Below are 18,530 nucleotides of genomic sequence, written 5' to 3'. Positions count from 1 at the left end.
TACAACAGTATGTCATTCTCTTGTTGTGTCTGCTGATGGGGTACTGGAACTTGTGGCCTTGATTCAGGTCATAGCTACATCATTTGGTAGAAACTCAGATGCATATATGGAACTCTTGACAAGAATAAAATTATTTCCGATCCAAATTAAGAAAGGTTAACGTTTTGGTTGACAATTGACATTCATATCAATGTTTTCTCATTTTGGTCTCAATAGGAGTATTGGATAATAAGTTATTTCTGTAATTTATTAGTGGCAGCCACAGAAAGGTTCTTTCAACTCACTACTGAAAGCTCCACTGCACTCGGTGTTTCAATTCTGCATTTCATTGATCATCAAATTCTGTCATTGATATGACTGCATATCTGTTGCTCACATGCACACTTTTAATTACATAGTTTCATAACCTCCTTTTAACTGAATAGGCCAGTTGCTTTTCCACTTTCCAGTTGCAACATCAGCTATAATAAAAGTGAGACCATAATAGTGATTATCAGCTCAGATGTCAAAGTCAGCAGAAACAACTAATACATACTGTAACAAGACTTGTCTTATCGTGTATTACGTGATTGGAAGTTTCTTGCTTGACATCAGGAGGTAAAACATTACTAAAAAACTAATCCCACAATTAGTATTTCATTACTAATGACTAATAAACCCACAATCGATCCTTTGATATTTCAATCCACTACTTTGATCATCATGGTAAGCTACAGCTGAGCTTGATTTAAAAAGTATTCCATTCCGTGGTTTAGACCCTGATTCTGTTCCATCGATTAGACCACACCCTGTATATGCACTGTTTGTATTTGTGCATAAATACTCCATATATTGAAGGTTCGCACAGTAATGATAAATAAAATAGCTAATGTAGGGTTTGTTTCTGGAGATTTTGAATGTACCTTTAAGATAAAGCAAACAAGTGCTAATTTGCTACTGGATTGTTTGCAGCAGTCAATATCAACAGAACTTACCAGAAGTATCCAACAAGTGGTCATGTGACCCTACATAATAGGATGATGCCTCAGCTCCTTTCTTTGTTTCTGATGATTTTCACACAGACTGAGCTTAAATGCCTAAAACAAGCAAATGCTAATACATTACTAAACTGTCTGTTGCTTTCAATATCAGTGCAGTTTTAACTGTACTAATATCCAAAAAGTGGTCATATGGCAAACAATCCCATTAGCTACAGCTATATACAAGATGTGCTATACTGAGCACTACATAGAAGTCTTTATAATTATTAAGGTACATAAGAAACACACCAATTGTCACTTAAATCACCCTAAAATACAATGATTTTCGAATTTTCTGTCCAATGTAACTATTATGGTATTTTTGGTCACGTGACCACTTTTTGTGTGTGTTTGTGTGCAAAGCTTATGTTGATACCAAGAGTACATAATAATAGAAGAGGGAGGTACTCTTGCTGATACTCATGATGCTACAAGTAATCAAATAATAATATTATTATTATATGAGCACTCGTTTGCTTTGCTTTAAAGGTCAGTCAGCGTGAAAATCTCCAGAAACAATAAAAAGAAGCATCTTCCGTTTTGAGTTGGAAACCCTAGCTAATATGACTGCATTGCACCACTTTTTCCTTATTAACGCGCCACTGAGATTTCGTAATTAATTATGATGTATTAGCTAGCGCTATTTATAGTGAAGTAAAGGACGCAGTTGCACTACTTCCAGGTCGGAATCACTCGTCATCATGATGTTGACTAGAAAACTAAAGAATATTTGGACAAATTGGCTCAAAGAAGAAGGATACATGCTGTTCAGCTTGTCGTGGCCAGTGGTAAGTCGCTTTTTTTTTGGCTGTGGCCATCAGTCGGCCAGTGGTAAGACCGACTGATGCCAGCCGTGGCGTGTGCGTAGTCTCGCGAGGCCAGACCGCTTTTTTCTCTTTGTCATTGGGTAGGGAGAAAAAAGGGTTTAGTCCGGTTCGACTGAATCTCACACTCGTCATGACACTACCCCCGGATAATTGAGTAGTGTTGACCGAGACTGGGTTTGCGACGTGGCACGGACATTGTTTTGCTTATTCACTGAACACTGTAATTTTCACAAATTAACTTGCAGAACTAGTTTACAGTGCTTTCGTTTCCGTAACACTAATGTAGTGAAGGTTAATGGCTGTCAAGACATCGAAATAGCTCAGAGCGTTCCTTTCCAAGTCAAATATCCACCATTCAATTTGCCATAGAAAAAGTAAGTGATTTTCAACCTTAAAATGGCATGCTTAAATTTCCTTCTGCTATAGCTCATCGTAATCACTATTCACTGCTCTTTCCAAATCTGGTTTGGAATCTGAGGTGTCTATCACATGTTGCGGGTTATTATGCCTTTTATTGCATGCCCCTGAAACGCCCAATACAAAATGTATGGGGAAATTTGCTACACCCGGTTGGTTTAGGCCATTTTGACACACCTAAATTTCCATGAATTGGTGGCATCATTGTACTCACGGATAGTTGCTCTACACGTATCAAATTTGGAAAGTTACTAAACAGACTTGAGGTAGGTGGTACATGATAAATAGTTTAATTTTTAATGGTTTTTTTTTCAATCGAAATGTATTGGACATGCTTGTTCCAGCTAGCATTTTTGCCATGAACAAAAGTATAGCAAATGTTTGAAAACTTCTTGATATGAAGATGCATCAGGTAAAGATGCATCGCATTTCTTTGGTTAACACTACCCAATTATATGGGTAGTGTCAAGACAAGTGTGGGATTTGAACTGGACCAGACCCTTTTTTCTCCCTACCCAATGACAAAGAGAAAAAAGTGGTGTGGCCATGCGAGATTAGTGTGTGCGAGGCTATGTGCATTATGCAGACACTTAAATGTAGCTACAGGTTTTTAGTCCAACCAGTACTCGAGTAGCTATGTCAATCGGTTGCTTGGGGTCCTTTTTCTCCACTGATTAGGTTGTGTTAGAAAAAAATGGAAGTGGTTACTGAACCGAAAGAGTTTTATTTTTGCGTCTATAGTAGTTGCTCCAAGAATTTGACTTTAGGGGCTGCGAAAAGTAGCATTGGGGTTAGGGTCAGGTTCAGCTTTTGTTTCTTCTTTACCTTTAGATTACGCTCTTACTGTATACTGAGACTATATACCATAATGAGTAACATGTATAAGATAGAAAAGTAGAGAAGGTAGGTGGCTAGCAGCAATAGCACAGTGGTTAGCACACTTGCACGAAGCTCCAGCAGTCCAGGGCTCAAGCCCAGCTGACTTATGTGTGTGTGTTTTTTTTGTTTAGTGACACTTATTTGTTTAAGTTTTACTGTCAGTTCAATAGCCAGTACAGCTTATTGAACCGACTTTCGGTTCAGTATCCACTGCCAAAAAAAGTAGCTACAAAGACGTGCCTCTAGTTTCATGCATGGTTTAATTCAAGCATAAAGGAACTTGTGTTATGAGCCTCAAGATTTTCTCACCCACATCAACTGATGTTACCTGTGACAAGCCAATTTTCAAGTCTCATATAGCTAGCTACTGGCTGTTGTTCAAGATCACGTTTTTTTTAGTAATCGTGTCATAAATGACTGAAACAGCTTACCCTCTCCATTGGTAATGCTCCAACAATTTGTAGTTTAAGTACATTTGATTTATATCTGTAACTAGCATTTTGATTTGTAATTTAATTTTTTTTTGTTACTGTAATGCTTACTCTATGTGATCAGGTTGCACGGGCTGAGCCTTCAACCTAAAATAAATACTAACTATTATATGTTCATAAAGTTTGTTAGCTATAGCATCTCAAAAAGTCAGCCTTGTAAATGAATCTTTTGACTAGCAGGATTAAAAGTAGGTCTTTGGATAGTCAAGCAGCTAGCTATACGGTTAGCTAAAAGTTCTAGAATAAATGCCATTGCACCATGTAGTGAATCAGTTAGCTATATTTTTATTTGACTGGCTATAATCATTGGTATTGCATGTGAGTGTCCCTAACATATCAAAAGATTCAACTAGTTGTATTGTGTACTGTCAGTATAATAAGTACAGATCAGAGCAGGGGGGTGGCCCAACCTGCCTAGCTGGCTGACTTTAGACTTGCCTGCAAAAACATTCACAGTGGTATGTGTTTAAAAGATAACGGTTACACTGGCAATCAATTCAATTGGCTATCAGCTATTTTTACTGTCACAATTATTGCTTTTTATGGTAGAACTCACAAAATGTGTAGCTATACTGTAGTTAATAATGCATGAAGTTAGTCTGTAGGGAGGAGGTATGAGGACAAATTGGTTGATAGCACTAGCTAGCTATTGATCAGTTCAACTATAATGAATCTGGTAGAGTATACTACAATTTGATGGTTGATGGTAGGAAGGAAAATTTAAATACAGTGGTGGATACAGAGGGGTTGCAATGGTTTCAGCTGAACCCCCCTCTGAAAATAGTGCACGCACCCCGAATTTATTAACAATTTGTGTGGGTGATAAAATAACCAAGAGTTATACATAGCATATTATATTGGGACTTTTTCTACTGGCCCAACTTCATACTTTTACCTTTGAAATCACATAATGACATTTAAGCGTGTTAAGCACCTCTAAAAACAATTATTGTTCTAATGAGTACAAGTGCTGTTTTGCTTCTAAACTTTCTGGATTGGTAATATTCAACTGTGAAACAATGTTGTGGAGTGATTTTTACTGATTCATTGCTAGCTAGTTTACGTCATAGACATATGTAGCTATAGGCCACTGTACTATCAAGTTAACATTCACCCCAGCTGGACAGTCTGGGATTACAGTAAACTTCATGAACCTGAAACCTCATCTGACAATTTCTAGATTCACCACTGAAATACATGTTGTGCTGAGTTCTTTCAAAAGGAATTAATAGTAAAATGCCAGTTATATATATATGAGTAGATTTTGAAGGAGATGTGAAGGTAGCTAATAGATGCAGTATCAACAAGACCATGTAATATTTTGTAAAACTTTACCGGCTTTAAGAAAATTCTCCTATGTATATGTTCTAGTAGCCAATAGCCACTGCACCAAGTACATACTGTAGCTATGTACATGCATATGAGTGCTAAACTTCAAAAAGTTTAGTACTAAATTTTGATTGGCTAAAAATGTGGTTTCTAAATCTTATAATACCCTGCTCATGTCCTATAGAGACCACACGCTGAAGTAATACATATACCTCGGGTGATACAAACAGCAATTATGTGTCTGTGACTGGCAAATACTAATGTATTTTTTACTGTGCCCATCACTTCCTGAATTATTGCCACTTGGTTAACTAATGATTACCATTCAGGATGTTGATTGTTGGTACAGTATTTAATATCTGTGTATTTCAGAGTTGTGTATCTGTGTAGACTATTATAGCCAGGGGCGGAGGAGACACCTTTATTTAAGGGGGGCTGGGGATTTTCTAGCTTGGTGGTAGCCGTACGTCAAAGACCAAAAAAAACAAAACAACAATAGTTGCCCTCCACCAACTATATCTCCTTATGTGTTTGCTCTGAAGAATACTGTTACTGCTCTATTAGAGTATTTTGATCTTGACTGCTCTATTAGAGTATCTCGAATTATTGATGCTGTTGAGCTAGACTCTCTCAATGACAGCTATAGACAATTTTAGGGTGGACTAAGTCCCTCCATAATCTTTTTCACAGGGGCTACAGCCCCCCGTGCCCCTCCTTCTCCACCACCCCTGAATAGCATTTATAAATAAGCAAGAAAATTTTGTGATATACTATTGGGTGCCACTTTGAGAGCTCCAACTGTTGGTTACATACAGTATTATATTAATGTGTTACACTTTTTTATTGTGGAAACTCCAACCTTTTCAAATGGTTTCTTAATCCACTATTGTAGTACAGTAGATGTACACAATAATACATGCTACATAATATTATAATTCCAGAGCTTGACATATTTTCTTCAAACTCTATTACCATTGACAGCTCTGATATTTGTTGGTCATGTCAGCAAACACAAGTCTAAACTACTGATTGATGCCACGTGTGAGTGATATCTTGATAATTAATAGATTTATTCATGTTTTTCATATTTCAGCTCTTGGAATTTCAGTAAGTCATCATTACCCGCCATGTAATCATAGACAATATACTGTGACACCCCTATGGATATGAGACCAATAAGCAGGCTAGTTTTGCTTGGCTGTTAAACTTGTCTATGCATTTTCTCAATTAATGGTCTAGAGATATTTGTATGGGGATTCCCTGCAAATTAAAATAAGTCCAATGTTTACATAACTGTATGTTTGGGTGGGTTATTATGGGTGATGGAAACTGGTGGTTAACCTCACAACATCATGAAATAATTTGAAGTACAGTATAGAAAACACACTATAAAAGTAGTTAGAATGAAAACTGTTAGTTACATGCATGCAGCATTTGTCTGAAAATACGAAGACAAAATACTGTAAGTGACTCACTAGGAATTAAAATGAAAATCAGCTTGTCTCATTTCTCATTTACTACATGCCAGCAAAGACATATGGAACTACCATCATGGGTGATGGTAAAGACTTATTATAGTTTTTGGAATTTTTCATCTGTAGAAATATAATGTACATTCGACATGAAGTTTCATATCTGTAGGAGTGTGTACTGTCCATCATATCACATACAATCATAGTAAGTGTGTTTTGCCTAGTTCATCAATGTCGCTGGGTATGCTGTCATATTTGGCCTGTCTACTGCTGTAGACACTTTAAGCTCTCAGGTAAAATATATGTCATATATATTCTGTAGGTTTGATTATTGTTTTCTACCATTACAGGCTTATGGAGCTGGTAACTACAAGAGAGTTAGTGTCATTCTGCAGAGAAGTGTTCTAGTGTGTTCTTTGTCATTGTTTCCTGTTGCTGTCATTTTCCTAAATGCTGAGTCGATATTGTTAATCCTTCACCAGTCTCCTTGTGTGGCAAGGTATACGTACGTACCCTGTATATCTACATTATATGTGTTTGTTGTATGTGCATGTATGAAGTGTGCACATGTGTATATGCTCACAAACAGCATTGCTTTCCTATGCATACAATTATTACAGTACCTGTGTTTGTGGTATGTGTGTGTATTGTGTTGCGTGCTACGATTACACTCCACTACTCCAGGTTGACCGGAAAGTTCTGTAAAATTATGGTGATTGCTTTACCGGTGAGTACATTACTGTATGAACACTATACCAACAGTACATATCTTGAATAGCTAAGGAAGTCATATGATCATAAGAGATTTAAAACAACCATTAAGAAGTCTATAACTAACAAATTGTAGAAGTCATATTTCAAATTTTTTAGCATAATGGTGGGTTAAAGGTGATGGCACAAACAGCATCCCATGTAAATTTAGATAATTATGCCAGATAAAATCTGCTACAAATTTCACCATTAGCTGCAAGTACCCAACAAGTGCTGAGTCATTTCTTTTTGTTAACTCAATAAAGAAGCCATTTTCTGCTGCAATGAATAATAATGATTTGTTATAAGTTTTCTCAATTTACAGGCAATATTTCTAGAAGTATTGTGTGTGAAGTATTTACAGTCTCAGGTGAGTGTAGGGTGTGTCATGACATCACATGATCTGTTTACCATACATATTAGTGTATAGTTAAACCAACCATAGCAACAGGCATCATCAGTAATGTGGTGAATATTGTTAGTCTAACGTTACTATTGTTTGTAGCTGGACTGGAAATAGAGTGAGTGTGTGTGTGTGTGTATGTGTGTGGGGGGGGGGGGGAGTGTGTAGGTGGGTGGGTGTGCATGTGTGGCTCAAATGAAAAATTTTAAAACTTGAATATTTTCATGGCACAAAATATTTTCTGATTTACAGTATGTACTGTATGTCTGTGTGTAATGTCCTTGTCACTTGTGTATCAACTCTAATTTGCTATCATGCTCATCTAGAGGGGCTGCGATTGCAACTGCACTTGGATCATTCTCCTTGTTTATATCAATTGTGATCTACATGTTCTTCAGAAAACCAACCAATAAGACGTGGCAAGGTCTGCATTTTGTAGTGTATTTTGTTTCATAAATGATGAAAGTTTGGAGTGACTAAAGTTTGATGAAGTTGGTGAATCAAGGAAATTTGCCAAACTTACGCTCTAATCAGCTATTCAGTGTATTGTTCAATATTAGCTGCATGGTAAACTTTTGTCCATCAAACTGCTTCACTTGCTGATTTGCCAAATTTAAGTCACACCAAACTTCGTATGTAACCAGATCTGCAAAGAGGTCTTATAGACTGTCCAATTGTACCTGGTAACCCATAAGTTGACTTGGAAAGAAGGTATATACCAGCTTGAAATTTGATTACATTGTACACCTAACATACTACTATTGCTTGGTAAGGTGGTGACATGTGAGGATCGAGGAAAATTGGAAAGTCTATAAACTCTATTATGCAGATCTGGTCATACATTAGTCTGGTGTCTGCATGAGTCCATCCATGCACACATATGCACAGACACAACACACCACAGTATATTACAACTATTAGCTATACACATGTACAAACATATTATGCACGCATGCACACATTTATTCTGGAACTTGAACTTGAAGCCAACCATCTTAAGATAATGGAAAGCATGAGTTCTTTATTCTCTGTCATCATCAAGGATGGGTAGTGGCTAATGAATGTCTTCCTTTCTTCAAAATGAACAATTGTAAAAATTATAGATAGTTTGTTTGAAGGTGGTGAAGTCCATCATTACAAATTTGATCACCACCTGGTAAAATTTTGTTTGGCCTTATTCCATGAATGAAGTTTCGCAGCTAGGACAGTTCTGAGGAAACTTGCCAAACAAAATATTCAAGCAATGTATTATGTCCCAGCAATACTGTTTACGCAAATTACCCATATTCTCATAGCCATGCCAAACCAACCAGCTCAGTACACATTCATGTACACTACCAGAGCCTGAAATTATGGTCAGACATCTGCCATTTTCCGACCATTTTTGGCTAATGTCTGAACACTTTTAGCAAGTTTTTGTACAGTACTATTGAGTATGTCCGACCAAATAGCAGGATTTGTCAGATCATTTCCAAACGTAATTTCAGGCCCTGCACTACACACACACGCACATGCACACACACACACACTACACACACACACACACGCACACACACACACATGCACACACACAAACTTTACTCGAAAGCTATAATACATGTGCTAGCCTAGGAAAGCTGTGATTCACCACAATAATTGATCCCCAGTCTACACATCCATGCACATATCAAGGGAAATGCATAATAATAATTGACCATGCTTGACCAGTAAAAGATAACGATTATAGCAATTAAAGCACTAAATCAAGGATAGTATATAACTGTACTTGAGGGATATAACATTGTGCATTGTATTTCTAATGAACTCATTAACTGTCTTACTTAACTTACTAGATAAATTCCTTTGTGTGCACACATGTACACTACAGGTTTGAACTGGGATGCTCTGAAAGATTGGAGACCATTTCTGTGGCTGGCCATTTCTGGGGTATTTATGGTGTGTGCTGAATGGTGGGCATTTGAAATTGGAGGGTTTGTTACTGGCAGTGTGGATGGAGGCCAGTTAGCTGCCTACACTATTACTCTCAACTTGATAATATCAGGATCTGTGGTAAGGAAGCCTTGCTAGTCAGTTAGTGCAACAAAACCTTACTAATTTAATGTGATCAAAAGTTGGTTTTATTAAAGAGGCAGTCTTATTTTTTGTTGACTATATACTTTTGCTGACCTGGAGCCATATTAAGGAAATTGTTAATCATGCAGTGTTACATGTAACTGTATGAGTACCAAACACCAATTTGGTGCTCACTGGATGAATCTAAAAGATCAACAGAATATTATTATACATATACAAGTGGTGCATTATGTGCATAAAATGTGACCCAGTATGGGAAAACCGGTCTTATTGCCCATGTTAGCAGATTCAATTTTTCACCCAGGACACAAAGCTACACGAATAAACTATCTAATTCCACAATCAAAATCAGCTAGACTTGAGTGGTCTGGTTTTACTGGCTGCTTTTCCCATGCCCAGTGGCAATCTGTACATGCGGTGTGGGGCCTTAATGGAACTCTGGTCAGCCTGGGTATGGCTGTATGTGGCTGTACAGCTCTGTGGTGTTGAATAAATACCTCTGCTGTGAATTTCCTTTCATTTTAGCCAATTTTGAGACCTGAATGACCCAAAACATGGCCTAATTCATCCCTACGCCTTCCTTTTCAATTTTTGAACACCATCTTACCCGCATTCCAGGCCCCCTTCGCCTCCCACCCCTTTTGGAGCTCGCCTGATACAGCCAACCTCAGTTTAAAAACTATCTAAAATGGCGGGAAACTTAATAGTTGGCTAGTGGATGCTCTGGAAGGTAAGGAATTGGTGTAAAGCATTTGAAAAGTTGGTACACATAGCTTCATTGGCAAGCTACAACACACTAAATACTTAAAACCAGCATTTCTCGATACTTTTAAATAGGCGATAAGACTGGTTTTCAGTTTAATGTTAATCACACAGCTATATACGGTCACTAATAATGCACAGAATTATTGAATGATTTTGTCTAACCTAGATCTCAATATGATAGCTTTTAGACCTTTTCAATCATAGCAGCTCTCAAATGTAGGCATGCATGCAGGTCTTCACAGTAAATCAATTTTATAGTGTACTTAAGTGCTGACAGTATCATATATTATCTTCCACAGATACCATTTGGCATAGGTACAGCTGCTGGAATAAGAGTGGGTAATTTGCTTGGAGCTGGAGAGCCTGAGAAAGCTAAGAAATCAGCTGTTGTAGCTGTGATTTTTGCTAGTGAGTAACACAGTGGATATCCTTGATCATTCAATTAGGGTGTTACTAGAGTTGGACAATATAATTTTCAATATAATTATTAATTTAATACACACCAAATGGTATTTTTAGTATGGTGATAATTATAATTACAAATACTGAGAGTAATACCATACCTGTTTCACTGCCCGTACAAAAGTCTCAATAGTAGCAGTGAAATTTATCCCGTATTCCACTGACAGCAGTGAAAAAGTTGTAATTGCAATTTCATTGGCTAGAATTTATGTTAACAATGTAGCGCCAATTAGTGTCGACGCGTGTTTAGTACATACTGCTGATTGCATGAATCTTTAAAAATTGCGTGACGCATGCGTGTATGCGCACACAAGAATTAAAGTGTTTTGTTTCACGGGACACGTTGCTTAGGTTGGGAATCTTAGTCCCCGACATCAGCAACCTGTTCCGTGAAACAAAATGCTTTTAAATCTGGGGTGCGCACATACGCATGCGGCACGCAATTTTTAAAGATTCGTGCAATCACGAGTGCAATCAGCAGTAGTGACAAATTGCGTACATAGCAACGCTAATGCACAGCATGCGCATATGCAGCGAGTATGGTATTAACTGGGAATAGCATGGGTAGCAGTGAAATTTGGGATAAATACCACTCTTGTTGTATTGGAAATGGTAAATTTCACGAGGCGAAGCTGAGTGAAATTTATCCCCATTTCCAATACAACAAGAGTGGTATTTATCCCAAATTTCACTGCTACCCATGCTATTACTAGAACTAATTGCAGGATACTGTTGGCGTAAACATAAAATGTAGGCCACTCCAATGCATTTTATTAATGTGAGACTGATTTGTGATTTCAAAATACTACAATTTTCAGTGAATATTGATATCCTAGTTTTACATACCTCCTTGCTTCAGTTTAATGTCTATTAGGTGTACATTACTGAGTCATGAGGTGTCTTTATTGCTTAGAGCTTGGTTGATGGCTCGGAGATTAATCTTTGCTTTTTTTTTTTATTTGTAAGCATGACTCATGGACATGAAGAACCAGCTACAATTTAAGTTCATGTAATTCCTTTCAGCAGCAATAAAAAATCATGATCTTGTTCTCAGTGTGTACCCATCAATTATGTTCATAACTTTGGTGGCAAAATTTAATCATCACTGTTCTAACGTGCATGGTCATTATAATTTTGACCGGGTCTGCAAAAATTGAGTAATCATGTAGGCACAAATTACATAAACCATGCCACAACAGATCATATATCTCAGTATCAGATAGAATATCCAAATTCTGTAATGGTATTAGCTATATATCTTTAAAATCCTTGGAAGGCTGATACTAAAAATACTCTACCGTATATATGTATGTAGTAGGGTTGGAACAAATGTACAAATACATCCTCCAAAGCTTCTTTTCAAAATGTTACCGAAGCTTCGAAGCTTTGTTGGAAATGTCATGTCAACAATTAATGACCACAATTGATGGTTCTTAGAATGTACACTGTAGCACAAACTCCTACACTTTGTTATAGCTCCAGTATAACCATTGTTTAAACTATAATTGCATCAAAAAATTTAAAATAGAAGCTTCCACAAGGAGTGACGATACTTGTGTAACTAGTTTAACGTGTTGGTATCCATGGTAACGAAGCTTTGGTGGGATAAAACAGCATCCGAATGTTATGAAACCGAACGAAGCTTCGAACTATTTGTCTCAACCCTACTATGTACAAATTTTTGAGGGACGTACTTTTTGCGGATTTCGTGGTTGCTTTGCTATCCATGAATTTACATCCTCAAAATTAACAATTATCAAGACTAGCCCTATGCTAAATAACAGATAGAAAAACGAGTAATCCACGAAAAAAAGCTGCAAAAATTCTGAAATTATTTTGTCAATCTGTGGAAATTGCATACAGTACCTTGAAAGCTTGTAAGTATATATTCACAAAATAATTTTTTATGGTCAGCAATGTTGTAAGCTTTTAACTGTGAGCATAGCATGTGCACAATGATACACAGATGAACATAATGTGGTGAAATCCAATCACGACTGAAATTGATGTCACAAGTCAAAATTGGTTGTAATGCTTCCTAGCAGCAATAGTTATCCAAACCCATATGGGTGTAAACTCTGTATGTACTCTGTAGCACTGAATAATTAGTGCAGAAAAGCACAAAAGTAATGATGCTTTAAAGAAGTTGCATCAACAGAGCATCTAAATAATAATTTTGATCACTTTGTTATATATAAACACTCTGAATATCTGATGCCTACATCACTACCAGAATTTGACTACAGGATAATACATGTATGCATCCCTGACCATGTGACTATCACGCTGTTTTAAATTGTGTATAGTATTGTGGGGAATCATGGAGATGGTCTTGTTACTGAGTTACCGCAATGTTGGGGAGCTGTTCACAAGTGATAGGTATTTAATATTTTTTGATATTAAAGTTTGTATCGTGACTGTAGATACATGACATGACAGTACGTAAATAATTTTTATGTATGAATTTAAAGTCCCAGAATTCAACTGTGTGTAGTGCTTTAAGTGATAAATTATATTTGTACTTCCTAATCATTTTGTTTGAAATGTTCATCTCGAGTACCAAACAGCTTCAATTTGTTATGATCAGACTACCAGTAAGCATTGTATACTTTATTTTTAGTCGTAAAGCAAAATGGTAGGATTAGTTCGGCTAGATTTAGTGGTTTACGTTGTCACAAAAGTGATTAATTATGCATGCTGGGGTTGTTTTCGTATTATTCTTTTCATAACTGTGTGGCTAGTTGCACCATACAGTATAATTATTGGAAAATGCAGTACACTGTAGCACTTTGATCCTCCCACACAAAGCACAATACATGTGACCAAAATTTGAAAAACCGTTGATGGGTTTTCTAATATTTGGTCACATATACCCATAAATGTTTCTGTATAATAATCATGTTCAATAAAATTAATAATTAAAATATTATACACACAATGTTATTTTCTTCTTATGCTCTTGTCATATAGAGATGTGGTAGAGACTATCAGCAAAGTAACGTACCTTCTTGTTGTATTTGTGTTTGCTGATAATACTCAGGTGGGAAATTGATGTTAAAGTTTATATGTGTACAGATATAACACAGCGAAGCAATGAATACCACTGTAGATAAATGTGAAGGAAAACAATTTTGCTTACGTCATGGATAACCAAGTGTCCTCAAACATGATTTTGTAGAAGTTTAACCCTTTGTCAACTTTTCTGTTGTATATCTGGTAAATTCCGTATGTAGGTCGCTATAATAGTTTACAATTATCACTCACTAAACCATGATAGATGAAAGGACAAACCTACATATTATGCCCTCCAACATGTACATTCATTAGCTACTGTTACAGTAGTGTCTTACTCACAAAATGCTAAAAGCATCATTATTACAATTTTATCTACAATGCAAGTACATTAAAAAAAACATATCTGGTATTTTAAAGCTATTTTGTAAAAGCACTCTTTGAATGGTATCAATGATGTGAAAATATCTGTGCACTTTTATCTAGAGTTTGTGATAAATAATTTGTATCTGGGTGAGTATCTAACTGCCAGTATAGTGAATAGAAAGTCTCTCCATATATTCAACACTTATCAAAAGTTTTGTTCTATCAGAGGTGTTTAGTTTACTTTAACACTTAAATTATATACTGGTAATACAGAGCTTTGAAACCTTGTATTCTATAGAACAGAGTGCAGTGTACTTGTAGCAGTGAGTTACATTCTGGTTAGACACTCTCCCCCATACAAATATTATGAGCTCTTGATTTAAAATTACTTGCCTATGCAGGCAACTCCTCTACAAAAGTGTAAGAATAATTCCCTTTTTTGAATTTCACAATCAACTTCCAGCTCCTGTTTTAGTATGTAAACAGTAGTCCAAGGGTCTGTATCTACTTATACATGCCGATTATTAATCTACATATTTTGCATACCCCAGGCTGTACTTGCTGGCGTGCTAAGAGGATGTGGTAGACAACTACAAGTTGCTGTCAGTAACATTGGTAGCTTCTACCTGTTGGGACTACCAGTATCACTAACACTGGTGTATGCTGCTGATATATGGGAGCTCTCGGCTTCTGGGTGGGATGTGTTGTAGGAAGTGTTACTCAGGTAAAGAAATCTGTCTGCATATTTGTGACTATTGTCTAGACATGTTGTTCCACTATAGTTAATACTGTTGGCTATTTTGACACTGTGCACAGATTTCAGTGCAGAATCCCATAAGGTAAAGAAATTGTAAGTGTAATTCGTATATAATGCTATTATTATGTGCTAAATAAAAGCTGCAGATATAACTGTATCTTGTGGATATACATTGGAAAGATGGAAAGAATAATGAGAAGGGATTAACTCTTTTCTATAAGAACCAATTAGAGTCACTCAAAGTTATATTTTAGTATTTAAGGAGAAGACTTAAATTTAAGAAATGCCTACTTTGATAGAATAGTCAATTAAGAATGACAGAAAGGATTTCATTAAAACTCTGTACAAAAAAACCAGTGTGAGAATTGGAATTGAGCTCCTCCTTATTTATTCATTTACGATGCACAGAACCTCATTATACGAGTGTATAGTTGCATGTACAAATTGTTCAGTTTATATCCGAACTAGGAGAAGTAACTACATCAGCAGGGAGTTCCAATCTGTACTACAGTATCTCACCATTATATTAAACATCTCTGCCAAACAACCTTCCTTCCATTCACTTTCTATACTTATTCATGCACTATCTTGTAAACCACATTTCTTTATTTGCGCTTTGAAAAACCATTTAAAAAGCAGCTTCATAGTCAGTTTCACACACACACACACACACACACACACACACACACACACACACACACACACACACACACACACACACACACACACACACACACACACACACACACACGCACGCACACATGCATGCATGCACACACACGTACACTGTACACATGTGCACATCTAATTTTCTCTTTTATTACAATATGAATTGCATAGCACAAATGATGTGACTGCAGTAACCGTCCAACTACGTACTTACATTTGTGCCTCAAATTTCATTGCAGGCACCAGCCTATAATATGCTTTTATTTTTACCAATTTGCTATGCTGCAGTACAAAAAATAATCAGCCTATCAACATTAATGTATCGGTTTCCATAATTTGCTAACAATTTTGAATGGATAATAATAAATTTTCAGCCTGTGATCAAAAGCAAGCTATTTTGGCCTGTAAAAACTCGTTTATTTGACAAGTATTTCTTTAATGGTTTTATTGTCGTATATATGTATGTAAATTTTTTTTTGGGCCAGGACTTACAGTACAGCACAATCTGCCTGTGATGCTATAATGTACTTCAAACACCTACAAATCACAAAGTTATGCCAGCATGATAAGCTGGTGCCTACTATCAGAAATGCTAGATCTAACCCTTTGTGGACTGGTGGTCTTAAAGTATCCATATAATTAAATGAAATTATATCCTCTGAGCCTTTCATGCAGGTACTTGTCGATTCATCTGTATTTTTACCCTCTAATTTATTATTTTTATAACTGGTGAAATTTAGTGATGTTTATGATAACTTTCAACAATTTATTGTGTTTTTTATGATAGGCACAAATTAATGCAGGAGCTAAACACATTACAACCCCATTCAGTAGTGAATCAGACTCCCTCCAAGATGACGACGTGGAAGATGAAGGAGTCAATACAAGTGACACTGAAGATGATATTGAAATGAGAGCTCTTGTTAGTGAAGAAGAGAACAACACAAGTGATGAAGAAGAGGATGAGACAACATCTCCTATTAAACTATTACTGATCAGAACTCCATGGTATATTATTGGACTAGTAATACTAATAACAGGAGTAGTCCTCAGTCAATATACTATACATGTACCATACCAGGCTCAATGTGATGATGTACATAGTAACAATTTGACTAATAATACTAATTTAACGATGGAGTATCTGTCTTATCAATTATAACTGATCACTGGATATCTATTTTGATTACATATTTTATAATTTAAATATTTTATGTAATTTCCAGAATTTATTTTATTGCAACAGTTTCATATTCACATCTACTGTGTCTGATATAATGTACACTCCTCCGATGTCTATCTATTGAATCAAACGGTACGGTCGCATATATACCGTTTAAGTAGGGATCGTGGTAAATGTTTTGCGCGCCGCCCAAAATTCCGCCTTTAAAAACCTACAAACATTGTATGCGGCAAAAACCACTTTTACGGAATATAATAATCCATATAATACATAAAACAGCATTAAATACAACAAAACACTCACGGGTGGCCGGATATAAAATTTTTTTAAAATCTCCAAATTTAGTACAACTGCCTCACTCGACACTGCCGACCACAGTCACAAGCCTAGAGCCCAAACGAAGCAGCGCACGGTCACCATTTTACGCTACAACAACAAGCTCACCGGTGGGATGTGCCTTTTGGGGTTCCGACGAGTGTACGTACGTCCTGTGCGCCTTGTCTTTTCTTTTATCTTCAATCAGGCTGCTTGCCGGTCTTCTTCTTCATCCAACGAAACCATATCGAGGCGTTAATTTTCCATATCAACACTTTCTTTAAGCTTTAAGCAGCATAATACTATAGACGCCACAAACTTATCATTTTAAGGTGCTTAGAGTACGCTACTGTAGCTAGCTACGGAGGTACCGGTATTCCACGATAGGTCACAAGGTCACGCCCATTCTTTATTCTACGTATATTATATCGATCTATGGATCGAGACCACGCCCCTTTTATGCTAGCTGTATTTGTGACCACAGACCTTCAAGTTAGTAGGCTGATTCAAGATACTCTAGTCTAATGATCGATCGAAACCACGATGAACACACCCTTTTTTGAGCCCATTTTGGGCAAGCACACATCTTTTGCAAGCTGACTAGAGATACTCTAATACAGCAGTCACCCTAATAGAACAGTCACATGTTTATAGCTAGCTGTATGCTTTAACAAAAAACTAAACATACAAGTATATTAAAAATTATGAATTTAAAAATGAAGTAGGGATCTAAGCGATAAAAAGTAAACAAGAGATGAACAATGGTAGTTGTTACAGCATAGCTCAGTGGGAAATCCCTACTTTGGCATGGTATAACAATTATTTTGTGTTCATTGCCAAAGTAGGGATTTCCTACTGAGCTATGCTGTAACAACTACCATTGTTCATCTCTTGTTTCACTACTTTTTATCGCTTAGATCACTACTTCATTTTTAATATACTAGTAACTTAATGAATAGTGTATGCTTTTGAAGTACTATTCATAATAATATACAAAACCTGGCTTAGTGTTATATCCCTGTTTCACATCCAATTTGCGATTTCCACTGACTGCTCTGTTAGGGAGTATAATATTTTCAAGGATTGAAATAAGCTCCATTGTTTGAAATAAGCACCTAATTATTGGAGGATGGTCCATGCATGGAAGAGTTCAACAAGGAGAATACTTTTGCAATTTTACCTGCTAGCTTCACAAAAAAGCACTTCTACCATCAATAGTATAAAAGCAGAAAATGACCTACACCTTGAGCTGTCACTGAACAAAGAGAAACGGGACACAGAGGAGACAAAAAGACAAGTCAATGATGCTGCATTGTACATATTGCAATATGTCAAAAGACA

The 18,530-nt window shown here is 36.5% G+C and overlaps 1 pseudogene; it reads left to right on the top strand.

The window, feature by feature from the left end:
* Positions 1–1,652: 1,652 nt before the first annotated feature.
* On the top strand, positions 1,653–16,956 carry LOC136259391 (multidrug and toxin extrusion protein 1-like; annotated as a pseudogene).
* The last annotated feature ends 1,574 nt before the right edge of the window (positions 16,957–18,530 follow it).

This window comes from Dysidea avara, chromosome 6, assembly GCF_963678975.1.
Source record: "Dysidea avara chromosome 6, odDysAvar1.4, whole genome shotgun sequence".
NCBI lineage: Eukaryota > Metazoa > Porifera > Demospongiae > Dictyoceratida > Dysideidae > Dysidea > Dysidea avara.
This window is presented reverse-complemented; position numbering and strand designations above follow the sequence as displayed.